Here is an 18,445-nt window from a genome sequence, read left to right on the forward strand (position 1 = left end):
AGAAGAGAAGAGAAGAGAAGAGAAGAGAAGAAGAAGAGAGGAGATGATGGAGAGCTTCTTCTCCAAGATCCCTTGCACTCACACTCTCACACTCCCTCTCTCAAGCACACACAAGCAAGCAAGAAGGAGAGAAGAAGATAAGAAGAAGAAGAGATTACTTTTGCCACACACCAAAAGAATCAAATTCTCATTCACTTTTTGAGTTTATATGCAAGCCCTCAATCCCTTGGGCACCCATCCCCTTTTTTACATGACTCGGCATCTTTCCAAGGTCCTCTTTCCCTACTCCCTTCTAGTTTCCTTATCCCTTCACCTATGCCTGTTTAGACATCACAATTTGCACAAGAGGGAGCCTCTCTTTTATAAAATGAATTATATTGCACCCTATGCTTTCCTTGCTAAGATGTTTGGAGCACCTAGCTAGAATATTCAGTGCTCTCCCACGTTTTTTCTGAGCACTTGCTAGGATATTCAGTGCTCTCTCACATTTTTTCTGAGCTTGCTTTCTCCTCCACTTTTATTACCTGGTCAGAATGAGCTTCTCTATTCACTTTTTGACTTGGGCTTCCTTGGTCTTCCTCTGCTTGTTTTTGGGCTGCATGGTCCGTAACATGTCTGTAACATTACCCCCCTCCTTAACGAGTGCGAGTCCCATGGCACTTGTAGGTTTGAGATGATGAGGGTTTGGTGATTTGAAGGGTGGTTATGTGAGTCGATGATGATGGGACCTCATGGGGATTGGTCCCAGGGAAAAGTTGATCACATGATTAAGGTGGTGGAGGCGGAGAGGGGATCAAGTGGATGATGGGGCCTCTAAAGTTTGTGGTTTGCATTATTTGTATTTACCTATAAATAAAAAAGGTGCACTACCTAGTGGTGTGTCTATCTTACTGTGTGGTGCATTGTGCTCGTGCTAGTGGAACTAGGAGCTGGGTTGGGTGTTGTCCCACACTTGAGGACCCAATTCTTGCCTAAGGGAGTACGGTGAGTGTGACTTAGGGAGATAGGTCTAACCATAGGCGAGGGTGACCTCCCTACGTATGTCCTCCCCTCCTTGGCGTGCCCTAAGCGTGATGTGGGGAATCAAAATGGGCTAGGGGTTTAGGGATGGAGTTGGCCGGCCAAAGCCACCGGACGCACCTAGCTTGAGGACCCCTAGGTGCAGTGAACGTGGCCTACATGTAGTGAGATGATTCAGTTGCTTTCTCTTGTGATTTTCTTCTCGTGATATCTTATTCTTTCATTTTATTTTCTCTTTTCTTTGTCTTTCCTCTTCTCTTCTTTTCTTTTCTTTTTTTCTTAATAGACAAAAATCTAGTCTTCGTCATCGAATTCATGAGAGGGAGGAGTTGGGGGCTTAAGGGATTTGTTAAGGAATCTCGAGCTTTGTATGTATTCTTTGATGTTCATTCGTGCCTGAAGAGTAGTAGTGGAAAGAAATGGATGATTACAGCGAGTGAAGCAGCTATCATTTATATCTTCTAAGAGAGCTAAGCCAAAAGAGGGAAGGAGGGTAGCCCGCATCATTGACCTAGTCATACCGCGGGTGTCTATGCCATTTGGATTAAAAAACAGTGGCAGTAGGCAATACTCTTGTGATGTAGGCTCTTACATTAATAGTGCCCTAAGTAATCTAAGATAATTACATGTAGTTAGGAAGGCTGGGTATGGGCATGAAGTAAATTCATTAAGGAAGTGGGTTATTGAGTTGTTTAGATCTTGTAGTGTGAAAGCGAGGGCTTCCTCATGCTTGGTGGCATTCACATTGTATATTCTGGGGAAGTCATATCGACCGTGGATACCTAGATTGTAATCTACCCCTATCCTTCTTGGATATGGCATAAAAGTAGGGTTATTTCTTTCAAAGGGTAGGGTGTTACAAAATGACATCCAGGCATCCATGTTGCCTTTCCAGATTCGCCTCCCCCACTTTGGTTGGCACTTTTCATAAACTTTGTTCTCCCAGTAGTTTGGAGCCTCTATTCCCCATTGGGTAGGATTTCTCTCTCTCTTAGAGGTCCACCTATCTCCCAACCTCCTTCTCACATTGATCACCTCTTCCACCACTTTGGTTGATCATACCATGCTCAATGTGGTGGGAAATCAGAAATCAAAGTCGAATGATTCACGATTATTCTCTCTCTGCTCCCAAAATGAATTTAGTGTTATAGTTTACTAGGAAGCAGTCTCCTCTCGATGACGAGGTGGGCGTTGCTGGCATTACTGCCGATTAAGCATTCAGCCTTCTTCATGCTCGCTCTAGCATTTGCTTCCTCTTTTTTTTTAGCTCAGCTTTCTTGGAAATAGGGGTGTCCACCATTTGCTATTGCTCTTCAGATCATGGGGAAGGAGGTTGTGGAACTAGCTCCTCCTCTTGTTGTCCCATTTCAAAGTGTTTTGCCTCTTCCTCCTCCTTGTGTTCCTATGGTGCTCCTTTAGTGAATCCCAAGGCATCCACTTCTTGCATTGCCAAGCTTGTCCTCAACAGATAGTTCCTCTGGTTTTTGTAGGCTTAGGCTGATTCCCATTGGTTGTGGTGGCATATGCAGCATCCCCTATCTCAAGGCCATGTGGACAATCCCTAGTTTTCTTTTCAATGAATCAATGGCCTCCCCTTCTTCCATTTGGGTGATGTCCATGTTAGTGTTGATGAGGAATGTGCGTTGTTGGGTCTCTAAGCTCAATTGTGCAGCCTCTACTCTTTGCGAGCACCTTGTCCCCTTCTACACAAGTAATACAGTGCGCTAAGTCTTGTACTCATCTTTCACTTATGGTTGTCCATTCTTCTGCCTTCTTTTTCATTTCTTTGAAGCTTTCTCCCTGCCTTTGAGATAGGATCATCAGCCTCTACTCTTGTGCCTCAATCTCCCTCTTCAATCTCTTCTGCTCCTCTAGCTCTAACGCGACCTTCTTTTTCAAAATCTCTATATCTTTTTGATACCTTCGTGCTTTCTCCTCTCTTACTAGCTCTTCAGTCAGTCGTTCCATGCTCATGAGAGCCTGTGTTTCTTCAGTGAGCTTTGCTTGCCACCTTTCTTCTCCTCATTCCTTGGCCTTGAGCTCCTCCTTTGCCTCATTTATTTCTCTTTGGCACATGGCCACTTGGTGGGTTCTTTCTAGTTGCAAGGCTACCATAGTCTCCTTTTCAACCGACTTTAGGTGTACAATCCTGGGTGGTCGTGGTTGTTAGGGTGGTCTCTCGGCGCTAGGATGGCTCGAAGTGGGTGCATGAGGCCTTTACCCTTATCCTCTGTAACTCTAGCGGTGTTGTAGCTTCTAGCACTTGGGTGCTAGAACTGCGGCCTTTGTATCTAGGTGGGCTCATGGCAGGCAACTCTTTTTTCTTTGAGGGCTGCTCCAATGATAGGCAGATGGCTAGGGCTATGTCTTCTTCTTCTTTCCTCCTTAACTCCTAGGCTTCTTTCTCTGCTTGTCTCCTCCTCTCCTCTTTATCCCTCTTGGATTCCTCTTTTATCATTTTTGCCTCCTTTTCTTTTTTCTTTCTTTTATCTTTGGCATTTTTGGAATCTCTTCGAGCTCATTGTAGGTCTATTTTCTCTTTCTTCGTGCTCTCTTGTTCGTGGCTCTCCGTCCTCTCACTGGATTGTTCCTGTTCTTGGTGGGGAGGGGACATGTTTGGTTTCTCACCAACTCCTTCGTCTTCTTGTGCTTGCCCCAATGCCTCTCTGATGACAGCTGTCAATACCCCTCCAAACCCAATGATTGAGGCCTTAGACAATGACTTCTTCCTTGCTTTGGAGGCCAAGGATTCTCCATTCGTGGGTCTTCCATATGTGGCTAGTGCTTTTGCTGAAGTTTCTATTGTCTTCTGCACGAAGCTATTCAGGTTTACTTTGTCCAGGGATTTGGTTGCAATGCTCTCCAACATAGACATGTTGATCCGGCTCATCAGTGCATTATACCTATGGACCATCTTCACTTGCAGCTGGACTTCTAGATCCAAGATGTCGGCAAGTGATGCCATCATTGGTGTGGACTAGGATATTTTCCATCCCTAGCATATCCCATACGTCTCTTTTGGGTCATCTCTCGACCTTGTTGGGCTCGGGGCTCATCTCAATCTCCACCTGGTCAGTTTCATTTTCTTGATGCATCGTTACGATGCTACAGTTCCTATTGAAAGCTCAAAGGAATTTTGCACACTTCTCATAGTCCACAGCTTGGCTGACTTTCTCCAAGTACTTCTATAGATTGCATTGCTTCACAATCTATTTTATGGCATGTTCCTCCATGGCCACATCCTTCAAGTTCAGGACATGCCTAAACCTAAACTGGTTGAAAGCCCTCGTCTCCACTAAGAGGCCATATTTAGCTTATTCCTCTTTCGAGAACATAAGTTTGTTGCTCTTCTCCTCTCTTGCCATTGTGGGTTCCTATCATAATACCACAACTCACCATTAGTTTTCTTAAGATAACGAGTAGAGAGTGATTGTGTGCTTATAGAAAATGAAAAGCTTAATTGCAGAAAGGGAATTTTTCTTCACAATTCACACAATTCCGTAAAATGATTTTCACAATCCAATGAAGGTCCATGAGAATTTTCTTAAAGTATGTTTTTCCTTAAAGTATGTTTTTCCACCTTACCCCCTCCCCCTTTAGAAATGAGAAAAATCCTTCCTAGGATTAGAGGTTGAAGGGTTAAGACCATTCATTGCATGCTCATGGTGTTTCAATTTTTCATGAGCCAAGCATAGAAGTTTGGGTTGTACTCCATCTTAGCGTAGTGGTCCATGTCGACAGGTCGAATGCTTACATTAGCGATGTAGGTGAGGACATCCATTAGGAAATCACCAGAGCCTATTCTGTTGGCAATGTGTAACTCCTCCTCTGTCAAAATGCGATCCATGCAAGGGTGAGTCATGATGTGCTCTTCAAGGGGCCGGATGTGAATGATGGTCAATACCCTATAGGAGGTTGGGGCTACGTAAGTTGGACCATATTCCGAGGTCTTAATTGCACGTCGCTAGGTCTCATGATTTGGTAGCCCTCTTGCTCCCATTGAAGTCGGAAAGCATACCATTGTCGCAAGAAAGAGGAATCATTGGTAGTCAATTGTTTCATCTTTGCAATTTCTTGGTCGGTGGCAAGGACCGTGCCCTTGTCATAAGACATAATGAGGCGTTGCTTCTTGCATGCTTGTTCGTAGGAAATCTCGATGACAATGAGTTCCTTAGCTGCCTGGGGAGCCTTAATGAATACAAATTCCGATTCTTCCCATGAGCAAGGCAGTGTGCGTACCTACGTTGCTAAAGGCTCGTCTAAAAGACCTAGGCCTAATTGGTCATAGCTTTTAGCAAGTGTGGTAAAGGTGGCATCCAAATGCCGAAGGCAACCAACAAGTCATCCCCTGTATTTTCAGCTAAGTCTGTGGTGGCTAAGGTAAGGATCGATCGTTGTTTGTAAGAGGGTTTAAGACCTGCTAGAGCCTGGGGTTTTGACTAGACTCGACATCTTAGCAGTGGTTGACATCTGCGGTTGTGGCTACTCTTGAGTATGTGGTTTACCTTCTCATACGCTAAGCATGGTGTGAGATTCTAATATTGTGATGTCAGATGTTTGTGAGGCTTGAGTAGCACTAGCAGTACTGGGTTGGATCGGTTTCGAGTCAACAAGCTACAATTTCAGTCAATGGACTCGTTGAGGTTGTGCAAGCTGAACGGTATTGGGCTCTATGGGATTCCTAGCTTGAGCTTTTTGTGGCTTTAGTGCCTGATCTATCGTGTGTCTTTATATGGTCGAGTCTAAGGGTGGCATTTGAATAGTGTCGATGGTGCTCTTGGTTTTCGGCACCCATATCTAGGCATTGCCCTCTTAATAGCCCTGTGCTTGCAATAAGGTTTTGGGGACCCGTCTTGGCTTGACCGTTCATTGGAGTCTATAGTTTCTCCGTTGCCTCCTAGGTTTTGAGTATGAGTTCCTAGGCTTGCGAGGTCATGGTTGCATGCTCCTAGGTGGCAGTCCCTGATGTTTAGGCACCCACTTGAACTATGGTTTGGGGGCCTTAGCTTTGACCTTAGTGGTGTGCTGATGGTGTGGCATGGTGGGTTGTGACAAGTATCGACCCCCCTCCTTAGACTTGGTGGTGGGTTTCTCTATCAGTGGCCTTACGAGCTTTGATGGAGCCGCGTTGCCCTTGTTGCTGAAATCCATGACTATTCATGCATTGTCGATAGCAAGGTGAATACACTATGACTCATAGTCGACGTTACAATGTGCTTGCTTTTTAAGTGAGTGTCCTAACAGTGATTCCTTACCGACATCTTTTGTGTTCGACAGCAGCACATAAAAGATTATGGGTATACTTTGAGACTTGATAGAGGCTATGACTTTGCACCTTCCTAAAAGGGCATACGATTGGCCTCCAAATGGGCTAAGTTTGGCATTGGTGGATTGTAGTTGTGGTCTGCCAATTTAAGTCCAATGATCGTGAATTAAGATATTAAAATCAACTCCCTCATTTATCAATACATGGAAAGTGTGTGTTTGTTGGGCAGTGACCATTACGCGCAGGTAAGCAACTATTACTGCCTCTTCCTCCTCCTCATCAATTTCCATTATTGTGGCAACTCTGACCTTCACAAGGGACTCTAGCATGGGAGGTTCGTGCAATGGATGTGTGGGAGGGTGGTACTTCTTTAGGTGGCTACTATTGAAGAAGCATATGCCCTCTCCATCTAGGGCCTCGAGCTCTACATTGTCGGTTCGACTGATAGTATGGACTCAGAATGGCCCTAATCCATTGAACTTCATCTTCTTTTTATGGCCTTTTATTGAGTACAACAACAGTAAGTCACCCTGTTTGAATTCTTGCTGCTTGACATGCTTGTCAAACCATTTTTTCTGGCATACCTTTTTGCAAATCAGTGCATGGGTAACTAGAAGTCGAGTCTATGATAAGTATTCTAGCTTGATTAGGTGCTTTGTCCATGCCTCCTTTCCATCCCATCTCTCTTGGATGGCCACTCTCAAGCTCGGGACAAAGAACTCTACAAGTAGAATGGCTTCAGTCCCGTATAGGTTAACTTGAAGGGAGTTTTTCCTAACACTATTTTATAGGCTATTAGATAGGCCCATAAGGCTGCCATCAGTTTGTTGTCCTAGTCACTGCACAAGGCAGAGACGACTTTGGTCAAGATGTTCACTAAGACCTTATTAGTAGACTCAACCTGGCCATTTGCTTGAGGGTAGTAGGGTGAGGATTTTCGATGGATGATCAGAAAGGTTGACATGAGGTGAGCGATCACTTCATTAATGAAGTGTGTGCCTTGATCACTAACTAGCTCAATGGGGCAGTGAAAGTGTGAGATCGCCTACTTCCAAAGGAACTTAGCAGCAGTTCTAGCATCATTTTTCCTCGTGGCTCATGCTTTTCCCCATTTTGTGAGATAGTTTGTAGCAATGATGATGTACTTGGCCTGTGAATACTATGCCATAGGGCTAATCGGCCTAATGAAGTCAATTCCCCATTTCTCGAATGGTTGTCTTGCAATTAGACTCACCTCCATTTTTCCCTTGCGAATGGGTTTCTTGGTCTGTTGGCACTCATCACAATGCTTTACAAATTGTGTTGCATCTCGAAAAAGAGTAGGCCACCACAATTGAGACTTTAGCACCTTCTTACTATACAGGAGATCATGTCTCCGCTAAAGTGCCCTCCTATAATTCCATTATGTGCTTCTGCAAGTATGTCATGCATCTCATGTTCGCACATGCATCTACGTAGCAAGACGTCTTGCCCTAAAATATAGAGTTGTCATGCTATGGTTGAGTCGCCTAAGTTGGGCCTTCTCGATGGGTCTTTTAGGTAGTTCGTGCTCAAGCACTTGGACTATGTCGTTTACCCCAGTACGGCATCAAGTCAGCTCTAAACAAGTCCCTTTTGCTAGACATGTTAAACATATGTGCATCAGGCAAGTCGTCGATGATGCCCTATCCAATGGCTTCTCCTGTGGGTATGCGAAACATATGGTTGGCCATGTAGTGATGCTTCCCTTTGTGTACAACCATAGAGAAGTCGAACTCTAGAAGTAAAAGTAACCATTGAGCAATGCATCCCGTAGCACGTGGTTTGTTAACAAGATAAAGCAAGGCTTGTTGGTCAACAAAGAAGATGAAAGGTGTAGCCAAAAGGTAATGCCCAAATTTCCTTATAGCAAACACCATGGTTAACCCTTCCCTCTCCATAGTGGAGTAGTTCATTTAAATATGCGTGAGTTGTCTACTAGCAGAGCTCACTGGATAGTCCAAATTGTGTTCACCAAGCTGGCACAACACAACTCCCACAGTAAACTTTGAGGCATCAATGTGAACATGGAAGGTTATGGTCCAATCTGGGGCTCTTAGGATTGGTGTTGTGGTTAGAGCCTTATTCAACTCTTTGTATGTGCATTGGCATTCCTCGGTCCATTCAAATATCACCAGCAATTTGTATAGAGATCTAGCAATTAATGCATAGTTCAATACAAATCATCGATAGTACCCTGTATGGCCTAGGAAGCACTGAACTCCTTTGTAATCTATCGATGGTGGAAGATCAACGATAACCCTAACTTTCAAGAAGTCAATGGCAATGCCATTCTTTGACACAACGTGCATTAGGATGCATCCATGCTTTACCCAGAACTAGCACTTCAAGGGGTTTATACATTCTACATCTTTCAAAGACTGCTTGGAGCTTGTCTAGGTGTTCCTTCAAATATCACCAACAATTTGTATAGAGATCTAGCAATTAATGCATAGTTCAATACAAATCATCGATAGTACCATGTATGGCCTAGGAAGCACTGAACTCCTTTGTAATCTATCGATGGTGGAAGATCAACGATAACCCTAACTTTCAAGAAGTCAATGGCAATGCCATTCTTTGACACAACGTGCATTAGGATGCATCCATGCTTTACCCAGAACTAGCACTTCAAGGGGTTTATACATTCTACATCTTTCAAAGACTGCTCGAAGCTTGTCTAGGTGTTCCTTCCAATTAGATTAGACACATAAATCGTCAACAAATACCTCTAACTCTCGCTTAAGCATGTCTTTGAAAATGGCATGCATAAGCCTCTAGAATGTGGCTGGTGTGTTTGTCAACCCAAAGGGCATGACTATGTAGGCAAAGATGCCCCACTTGGTAGTGAATGCAATCTTGTGCCTATCATCCGGATACAGTTGCACCTAATTGTATCTCAAGAAGTCATCCAAGAAATTTTAGGCCTCTTTACCCACCACCCTCTCGAGCATATGCTCAGTGTACAGCAGCGGATAATTGTCTCTCTTCATAGCAGTGTTCACCTTCTTATAATTGACCCACAGTCTGATCTTTCCATTCTTCTTTAGTATGATCATGATGGGCGAAACCCAATCCGTATGCTCGATTTCACAAATGAATCTTGCTCTTAACAGCTTATCAATTTCCTCTTTGACAATGTAGCATGTTTGAGATTCATCGAACATAGTCATTCCTTGACCAACGTTGCATCGAGTGTCATCACGATGTTATGAGTCACTACACTTGGATCTACCCCTTTTAACTTATCGAGGGACCAAGTGAATACATCTATGTGCTCTCGCAAGAGTGCAATAAGAGTTTCCTCCTCTTCCTCAGTCAAGTGGTTGACCATGAAAACAAGTCGGGATGTCTCCCCTTCCTTAGGTAGATTTACCTCCTTGACTTTGGCGGGTCCTTCTATGGGCTCACTCACTTCCCCTTGTCTCTTGGCTCCTAGCCAGACTACCACTCTATCACCTTTCTTAAATCTTGTGAATCATTTCAGTAGGTCTTTCGGCGTCCTCTGCTCCTAAGCTTGTGGATCCCTAGGTTGTTTCCTTCTTTCCTCCTTCAAACTTTGATGCCTTAGGTGGACTGGTAGGTCTCCTTTGGTGCATTTGGTCTTAGGTGGTCAAAGTATCTCTCAGGATCATTGTCTGAGCTTACTTCCGACTCGGAATCAAACTCTCAGTCTTTGCTAGAAGAGGGGGGGTCTCTCCTGGAGGTCGTAGCTCTGATGGTGATTCCATTTTGAGTACTGGTGCGGCACTTGGTTGGGCAAGACCCTCTTGTTCATAATCAATCGCTCCTACGTGCTCCAATCAAGTGCGATCGCAATCCATTCGCATGACTCCTTTCTTGATTCTAAAGATGTTCTTCTTCTGTATTTTGGAGTCTGCCCATATTTGTTTAATCACATGCCTCTCAGTGTCGTACTCTATCATGTTGATCTCTTCTTCACTCTTGTCACTGGAGGAACATTAGCTTTTGTACTCATCATCTAAACCGTCCTCATCCGATTGCTTGTCATCTTCTAAGTCTTGATACTGTGTTTCCTTGTCATCAATGACTAAGGCCCAATTGTACATCAAGTTTAGGTCATGCACCTTGGTCCATTGCCATTTGGGTTCATCCAAGAGATCCTTGAGTGGTTTAAGATTTACGGCTGGGTTACCAACTAATTTGCCCATTACGTGCTCTAAGATCTCATGGAGGTCTCATTTGTTGTTCACGGGACGCGGAATGTGACAAAGGTGGGCTGCCCATGTGAGCTCTAGCTAGCATATAGACTATTACTGAGGGCATGTCTATGGGCTCACCAACTGCCTTAGCAGCTTGCTTGTATACCTCATTATCCGAGAATGGCAGATTGATTGTGGCTAGCACATGCATCCAATCTCCCTCATTCTCGGGGCAAGGAATATACTTGGTCAGCGGCCTATAAGATTTCCTAATCTAAGCATCGCCCTTCAGTATAGCTGAGCTGGTGTCTAGGTCAATTGGGGTAGTCTTCCAAGTATCCATCTCCACTCTTACCACTTTTTTCCGATTGCCTAAAAGGATTAGACCATTCCCCCAGTCTTCTATGACTCATGCATTGTGCATCTAGGGTCAACCTAACAGGATATCGTAGTCCACTCTTTTTATGACTATGAAGATCTTCAATGGCCAAATTTTCAACACTCTGGATGGCTTTACTTTCATTCTGTTAGCCAATGTGATGTTGAGCCTATCATCCTGACAAGTGGTTTACCCCAAGCCTAGAGTACTACATGGCTAAGCACACTGACTCCTACTCCCATGTCTACAATCTCTTTCCTCTCGTGGTATCACCTAGATCTAGGACTGGCACTCCGTACATCTCCGTGCCTTCCCAGAAATCATTAACATGTAAGGACTTGGGCATTGAGTGCAAAGTTAGGCTCAATATTTGTGTCACTACGTTGTGGTCTTGCAAGTCAATGGTAGCTTACTCTATCGATCCTTCCACACATTGCTTTAGCTCCTACCATAGCATCGGATGATGTCTAAGTAGGTCTCCTAAGCTCAAACTTACAGGGGTGGTCACTAGCATTGTGAGAAGATTGTCTAGTCACTTTCTTTTCTCCTAATTATGTGCTCCTTAGCCAATGGCTTCGACTAGTTTGTTGGCCCGTAGTTTTCAAGCTCCATCTAGGTGACACAATGTGTGGTGCAGATGTGTCCCTCGGTTGTATGGGTGAGACTAGCGTGCTTACACTAGAGAGATCATCAATCTCGTCTTCTAATATGGGCTCTGTGTCCTTTAGGTGTTCTTGGGCTCCTTTCACCCACTTCTTGACCTTTTCTATGGCTTCAAGTTGGTGCTTCGGATTGGGGTACTCCCTTACCTTAGCACTCCCTTTCTCTCAATAGTCTTTGGAGCGGATGTCTCTACCTCAACATTCATGACTTTCTTTCCAACAGGTAGTATCATTGCACTCTCGGTCTTCAACGTGACCTTTGCCTCACTTTTCTTCTTTCTTCACCTACAACTTTTATTTTCAATTGAGGCTACGTCCAAGTTACTAGGCCCTGGTAATGATATGTCGGCATGCTTCGTCTGTGCGCAGGTCATAACATGCAGCGGGATTGGCGTGGCCTCCCCGTCAAGTGTCTCGACACCGAAAAACCCCAATGGAACTGATGGTACAGTTGCCAAACTAAAGGATGGTTTTTGCCTAGGGCAATTGGCAAAGAGGTGGGTGATTCCACACTCAACACATCTGAGATCAACCTTATCTCGATTGGCTTGCTCCCTCTCGGGGCAGCGCGAAGAGATGTGTCCTGGGTGACCGCCAACAAGAAATCGGCTCTTGGGTCTTCCCTCCTAAGCCTCTATCTCTCCCTCTTCCTAACACCATCACCAGCACTGGTTGATAGTCCATGAGAACTGGATTACCCTCTTCATCTCGTACGAGACGTAAGGGTTCACATAAGGCTCCTCATCGTTTGGCTCCTCCACGTAGTGGACTCGAGTGATGGGTTATGTAAGGTCCAGATGGCCTAGGTTTGCTTGTGGGATTGATCTCCATCCTAAGGACTAGCTTAGGACTAGCTTTGGATTGTTAGGTTCTGGAAGGGCTAATTGGGCTCCTCTCCCAAAGACATTCATAGGCCTATTCCCTAGGTAAGGCTAGTTGTAAGGATGTGAGTATGGGAGTCTCCTCAGCAATTCGCAGCGCATGGCATCATGACTGAACCTACTGTAGTCGGGACCTCGGGTCCTGACACTCAGCTAGAAGGTGGTTTCTACCACAATGCACACATTGGACATGTGGGTGCATAGGTCTTCTCATCATCATCTCTTGTAGACTTGCTAGCTCCATTTTCATTTCTGCTAGATCCTGGCTTGGGTCAATGCCCTTCCCTTTTTCTTGGTTGCTTGGGCCTGATCGTTTGCTAGAAGTTGTTGCCCTCTTTGAGGTTCTAGAGTTGGCTTCATCTTGATTCGAGCTCTTGGAGCTTCTCTCCTTGAGTTGGTCCCCTTGCTCCTCTTTGTCCCCTTGCTTGACATTCATCAGCCGCACTATAAGATTATCTGAGTACCCAGCCTCCGAGAATCTCTTAATGAAGAGACTCTTGAGGTCATTGAAATTGTTGTGCTCTATAGCATCTAAGCTTGTGTACCACGTCCTACCTTTATCACCCAAGCATAGGCCAAAATCTCGTGAGCACTGAACGAGATCGGTGTGGCCATTAACCTCACAAACGTGCTTGAATTGCTCAACAAAACTATACAGGTTGTTGCTCAGTTGGTACTTGTCTAGATGTTTAGCAAGACTTCAAGTCCTCGCTTTGTGAGAAGCTCGCTCACCATTAAATCTGCCTCTAGTACTCTTTCCCTCTCTGCGTTTGATCGTGTTCGATTTCTATTTGCTAGGGCTAGCACACACGACTTCTTGCATTTCTATGGCTTATGCCACAATCTCCTAGTTTTTTGTTGCTCCTTGTATGCCGCTATGCTTTGCAAAGCTTTCCACGCTAGCTTTATTTCCTCCTCGAGGTCCACTATGATGTCTTCTAATAGTCTGCCATGGTGGTCTAGGCTAGTTTGTGCATTGTATTCATTCACCATCTATTGGATTTCGACTGGGAAATCCCCGAGGTCAAGCTCTGCATTTGTGCAGTTTGTACTGGTTTCTGCCATATCTGCGGTCTTTTACTCCACCAAGTTATCAATGAGGTTGATCAAGTCGGGCAGTGTTGCGCTCCCAATGGTGCCAATCCTTCTTTGTATCTAGCTTTTCGTGTCACGTCTCTCACTTGGTTTTACCAATTGGGGTTCTTAATCACCCGTTTAGGTTTGAGGGTCATCTCCTGTTGGTGGGTTCATTCTATTCATTGAGGCTAATAATATTCATTCTTATTTACAAACAATCCTCAATTAACGTTCACTTAGTGTGTGCCTGGTGCTCTTTTCCGTGCACTGTACGAAATCAGACTTTCAATTTTTTCAAGTGCATTTCAAGTGTTGAAAATAATGTGGGTGCGAACATGAGATAATGAATACGCTTCCGCACTCCTATCTATATTCTTAGACAAATAGGGCTTTAGGCTCAATCATCACTGGCCTCTCTCATTGGTCTCTAGTGTCTATGCTATGTTATTCAGCTCGATCAAGATCAATTGGGGTCTATAGGTCAGTTTACAGCTCTAAAAGGGGCTAAAAGCTAACGTGATTGTCAACAGTCATGCCTAGCTATTCGGATGCGATTTCTACGATCAATTGCGCCTGTAAGGCTTTCAGAGCCTTCCCCGATTGTGGGAGGTATTCTACTTTTTCCTAGCGCTAAATTTGTTGATTTCTCTTGTTTGATTTTTGGCCCAATTCTTCAATGTCAAATCCCCAAAATCGGACATCTGATTTTCAATCGTTCGATTTCAGTGCGTCCAATTCAAATTTGCTCGATTCTGGAGTCTGATTGTGATGCATCCGATTTTGATGGTCCGCTTGTCCAAGTGGCCGATGGCCGAGAGTTTGAGTTTAATTTTGGAGGTGTCTGATTGTGGGCCGTCCAATCATCCAAATTGGATAGGGCGAATATCTGATCGGATAGACAAGGGGTGGTGTGATTTTTTGGATTGATCAAGTAGCATTTGATTAGATAGGTCAAGGTAGTCCGAGCGTCTAATTTCCCGAAATTGGACGTTTGAGTGTCCAATTCTAGGAATCCGGCCCTGCAAGCCCTGTCCGATTCTAGCGGCACAAAAATAGTGAAGAAGAAAAATCGGCTCGAGGTAACGATTACCTGTTATGCTCAAAAATTTCCCGTGGACACTAATCGATTCACCCAAAGCTCTCTCTCTCTCTCTCTCTCTCTCTCTCTCTCTCTCTCTCTCTCTCTCTCTCTCTCTCTCTCTCTCTCTCTCTCTCTCTCTCTCTCTCTCTCTCTCTCTCTCTCTCTCTCTCAAGCTCTCTCTCTCACTGTACTGAAGGTGAAAATGAGCTTCCCCCTTGCTCTCTAGGGTCTTAAACACTTGTTCCGCTTAGCCTTGACCTCTCCGATCGCTCCTCTTATGGTATTAACACGTTTAAGCGCTCTTTTTTCCCATTTCTCCCTTGTTTGGCCATGTTTTACAATGAAAACCCTAAAGCTTTTCACTTCGATCTCTCCATCCTATCCTACTCTAAATGCAACAAAAATCAAAACCCAAATACTAAATGATTTATCATACTTGCCTACTCATCAAAAACCCAAAATACTTACATATTTGAAGACTAAAAACCTCCAGTCTCCTACCTATATCAAGCATTGATTCGGGGATGAAACCCTACTTTGACGCTCAATTTGAGGCACGCAAGTACTCAAGCCTGAATCCATTGGTCCTGGCAACAGAACCAAAATGTAATGGGAGCTCACGCTCATCTGCCAAGACCCACGAACTGCTTATTACTTCAAGCATTTCAAGTGAGCACAAATGGCCATCTCTCACCTAGCCGATGCACCTTCGATCCTATGAGGGTGTAGTGAGCTTACCTTGATGCCCAAATGAGTAGCCTTCTCCCTCAAGCAAACCAATAGCTCCATATGATTCGAGATACGAGCTCAAGCAACCTCAAGCCTCCACCTCTAAGCTCCATCCTCCATAATCGTGTGCGAGACAAGAGAAGAGAAGAGAATAGAAGAAGAAGAGAGGAGATGATGGAGAGCTTCTTCTCCAAGATCCCTTACCCTCACACACACACTCACTCCCTCACACTTTCACACTCCCTCTCTCAAGCACACACAAGCAAGCAAGAAGGAGAGAAGAAGAGAAGAAGAAGAGACCACTTTTGCCACACACCAAAAGAATCAACTTCTCATTCACTTTTTGAGTTTATATGCAAGCCTTCAATCCCTTGGGCATCCATCCTCCTTTTTTACATAATCGGGTATCTTACCAAGGTCATCTTCCCCTACCCTCTCTAGATGCCTTATCCCTTCACCTATGCTCGTTTAGACTTTACAATTTGCACAGGAGGGAGCTTGGCACTCTTTTATAAAATGAATTATATTGCGCCCTACGCTTTCCTTGCTAGGATGTTTGGAGCACCTTGCTAGAATATTCAATGCTCTCCCACGTTTTTTCCGAGCACCTTGCTAGAATATTCGGTGCTCTCTCATGTTTTTTCTGAGCTTGCCTTCTCCTCCACTTTTCTCGCCTGGGCAGAATGAGCTTCTCTATTCACTTTTTGACTTGGTCTTCCTCTACCTCTTTTTGGGCTGGATGGTCCATAATATGTCTGTAACAATTGTGGAGTAAGGGTTGTGTCAGAGTAGAGTATGGAAGTAGTGTTTGTGTGTGTGTGTGAGTAGAGTGTGGGAGTAGTGTTAGTATGGCAGTTTAGTGTGGGAATAGGTATAGTGTTAGAGTGCAAGCATGGGAGTAGGGGTAGTGTGGGAGTGCAATGGGAAATCTCTAATTTTGTGCAATGACAACAAAGTGTGTGTATAGATATTGGTACATGTGTGGAAGTGATGTGTGTGTGTGTGTGGAAGTGGGTACATGTGCAAGACTACTAAGGTGTGTACAAGAGTGCTATAAGAGGGGTGTCAATCAAGATCAAAGCAAATAATGAGAGCCAAAAGCTATCAATTGACTCAAGATATGGCAAAAGTGACAACCAACCAAACAATGAAAACAATGGCCGTTCATTTGATTCTTGCATGTTGAGTTTTGTGTTTTTTGAGTTTTGATCACTTTCCTTCCTTCAATGCATGTACAATGAAATAACTATGACAAGCACGATATATTTTCAATCCGAAATAGTGTCACGCAAATTGTTCAAGTAAGATGAGTTAACGTTTTCAATCGCCAATAGTGGCACACAAATTGTTCAAGTAAGATGAGTTTAAGTTTTAAGTTTTGTATCTTTGCATTTTTAATTTTGCATTCTTTTAGTTTGTCAATTTTCTTCTTTCAATGCACACACAATCAATCACTCATAATGGGCAAGATACATCTACAATATCGATGCATAACTTTTTCAAGTAGTAAGAATAGTTAATTTTGAGTTTTGCATTTTTGTGTTGTTTTTGCTTCAATGCACAGACAACCAAACAAGCATGGTATATACTTAATCCACAATAATGTCACATGGCTTGTTTAAGCAAGAAGAGTTTGAGTTTTGAGTTTTGAGTTTTGAATTTTGTGTCTTTGTGTTACTTTTATCAATTTTTATTATGTCATTGATCTTGAGTTTTGTGCTTTCTCCTACTCTAACAAATTCCAATATTTCCAATCTCAATCTAAGGAACTAGCTCCTTCCGATTCGGCCTTCCTAAACAAGCCACATGTGTTTTAGAGTATGCAAGTCATGAATGTGGATGATCGATCCCATCCAAACACTAAAGCAAAAAAGCCTCCTATTATTCCACATGATAGGAGTGTAAGAATCTTTATACATCCAACTTAAGTATGCATGAGACTATGATACAAGGTGTAATCTCCCTTCATGTCAAGAATCCATACTACTTAAAAAAAGTGAAGTTGCCAAGGCACATCATCAGCTTTGCAATGGCACATTTTTGCACAAAGCTTACTTGACAGAACGAGACGGCAATAGAATAACACCAAAGGGTAGATAGTTCGAATGTTTCATGAAGCCTACATTTAGTATTTAAGAATTTGTCATAGCTTCGAGTAGCCCAGTGAGCTTTGCAATCTTAGCGACCTTCAAAGGTATACACGGCCATTGCAAAAGATAAGGAGCAATAGAGCTTCCACAAGGAATGGATGGCTTATGAACCGCATTACAGAAACTTGAGTTCCAAATCTGACGCGCGGCGCATAACTGGAGATGCGGGGTTTCGAACCCCGTACCTCTTGCATGCCATGCAAGTGCTCTACCGAATGAGCCACACCCCCGCCACTTACGCTACAGTCGAATGCTCATAAACATTTAAATAGTATTTTATGTGTAACTGCCTATTTAATTTATTAGCCAGTTGATTGGCTAATCTGCTAGACAAAAGGTGTTTATTAAACACATTGCTCTTCAAAAGTGACTTTTAGATAGAGCACCAGAAATGAAGATTAAATGTCCTTTAAGACCTGCGATACTACTACTCATCACATGTATCTATGGGTCAATCAATGTATATGTAGCACTCTGAAATTTATCTCCACAATCATAAGGAGTTCTATCATTTACCAAAGCCTTTAATACAACAATGTCTTTGCTAGATGATAGACTAATCCTAGAAGATGTATTCATTGGATGCATTCGCTTTACGTCTCTTCTTTTGGTGCGTATACATGTCCATTTCAACTGCCCTCTTTAGGTCTGATGGAGATTACAACCTCTTCTTCTGTTACATCAAAAGATTTAGTGATGTTATGCCTTTTGTTATTGTCTTTCAATCATTGAATTTATTGAAATTTGTTTTTCCTCGTTCATATGACTTTAAAGATTAGAGTTACTTTTATGTGATATGCATTAATCATAATCATAATGGGTGTTGTCTTTGTTGGATGCATTTGTTTAGTTTGTTTGTTTTTGTGGGTTCCATAGACCATCCATTTCAACCTCCCTCTTTAGGTTTGATGGAGATCACGACCTCTTCTCCTATTAGATCAAAAATCTTAGTGATGTAATGTCTTTTTGTTATTGTATTTTAATCATTGGAATTAATGGAAATAGCTTTTTCTCACTCA

General features: G+C 43.4%; 1 non-coding gene across 1 annotated transcript; it reads right to left on the minus strand.

Annotated features, from left to right (window-relative positions):
- Positions 1-17,583: 17,583 nt before the first annotated feature.
- On the minus strand, positions 17,584-17,656 carry TRNAA-GGC (transfer RNA alanine (anticodon GGC)). Its single transcript has one exon. It is a non-coding gene; the product is annotated as a tRNA-Ala (tRNA).
- Between the last annotated feature and the right edge of the window lie 789 nt (positions 17,657-18,445).

Source organism: Lygodium microphyllum, chromosome 16 (genome assembly GCF_053477565.2).
Source record: "Lygodium microphyllum isolate KBCC chromosome 16, Lygodium_microphyllum_v1.1.10, whole genome shotgun sequence".
NCBI lineage: Eukaryota > Viridiplantae > Streptophyta > Polypodiopsida > Schizaeales > Lygodiaceae > Lygodium > Lygodium microphyllum.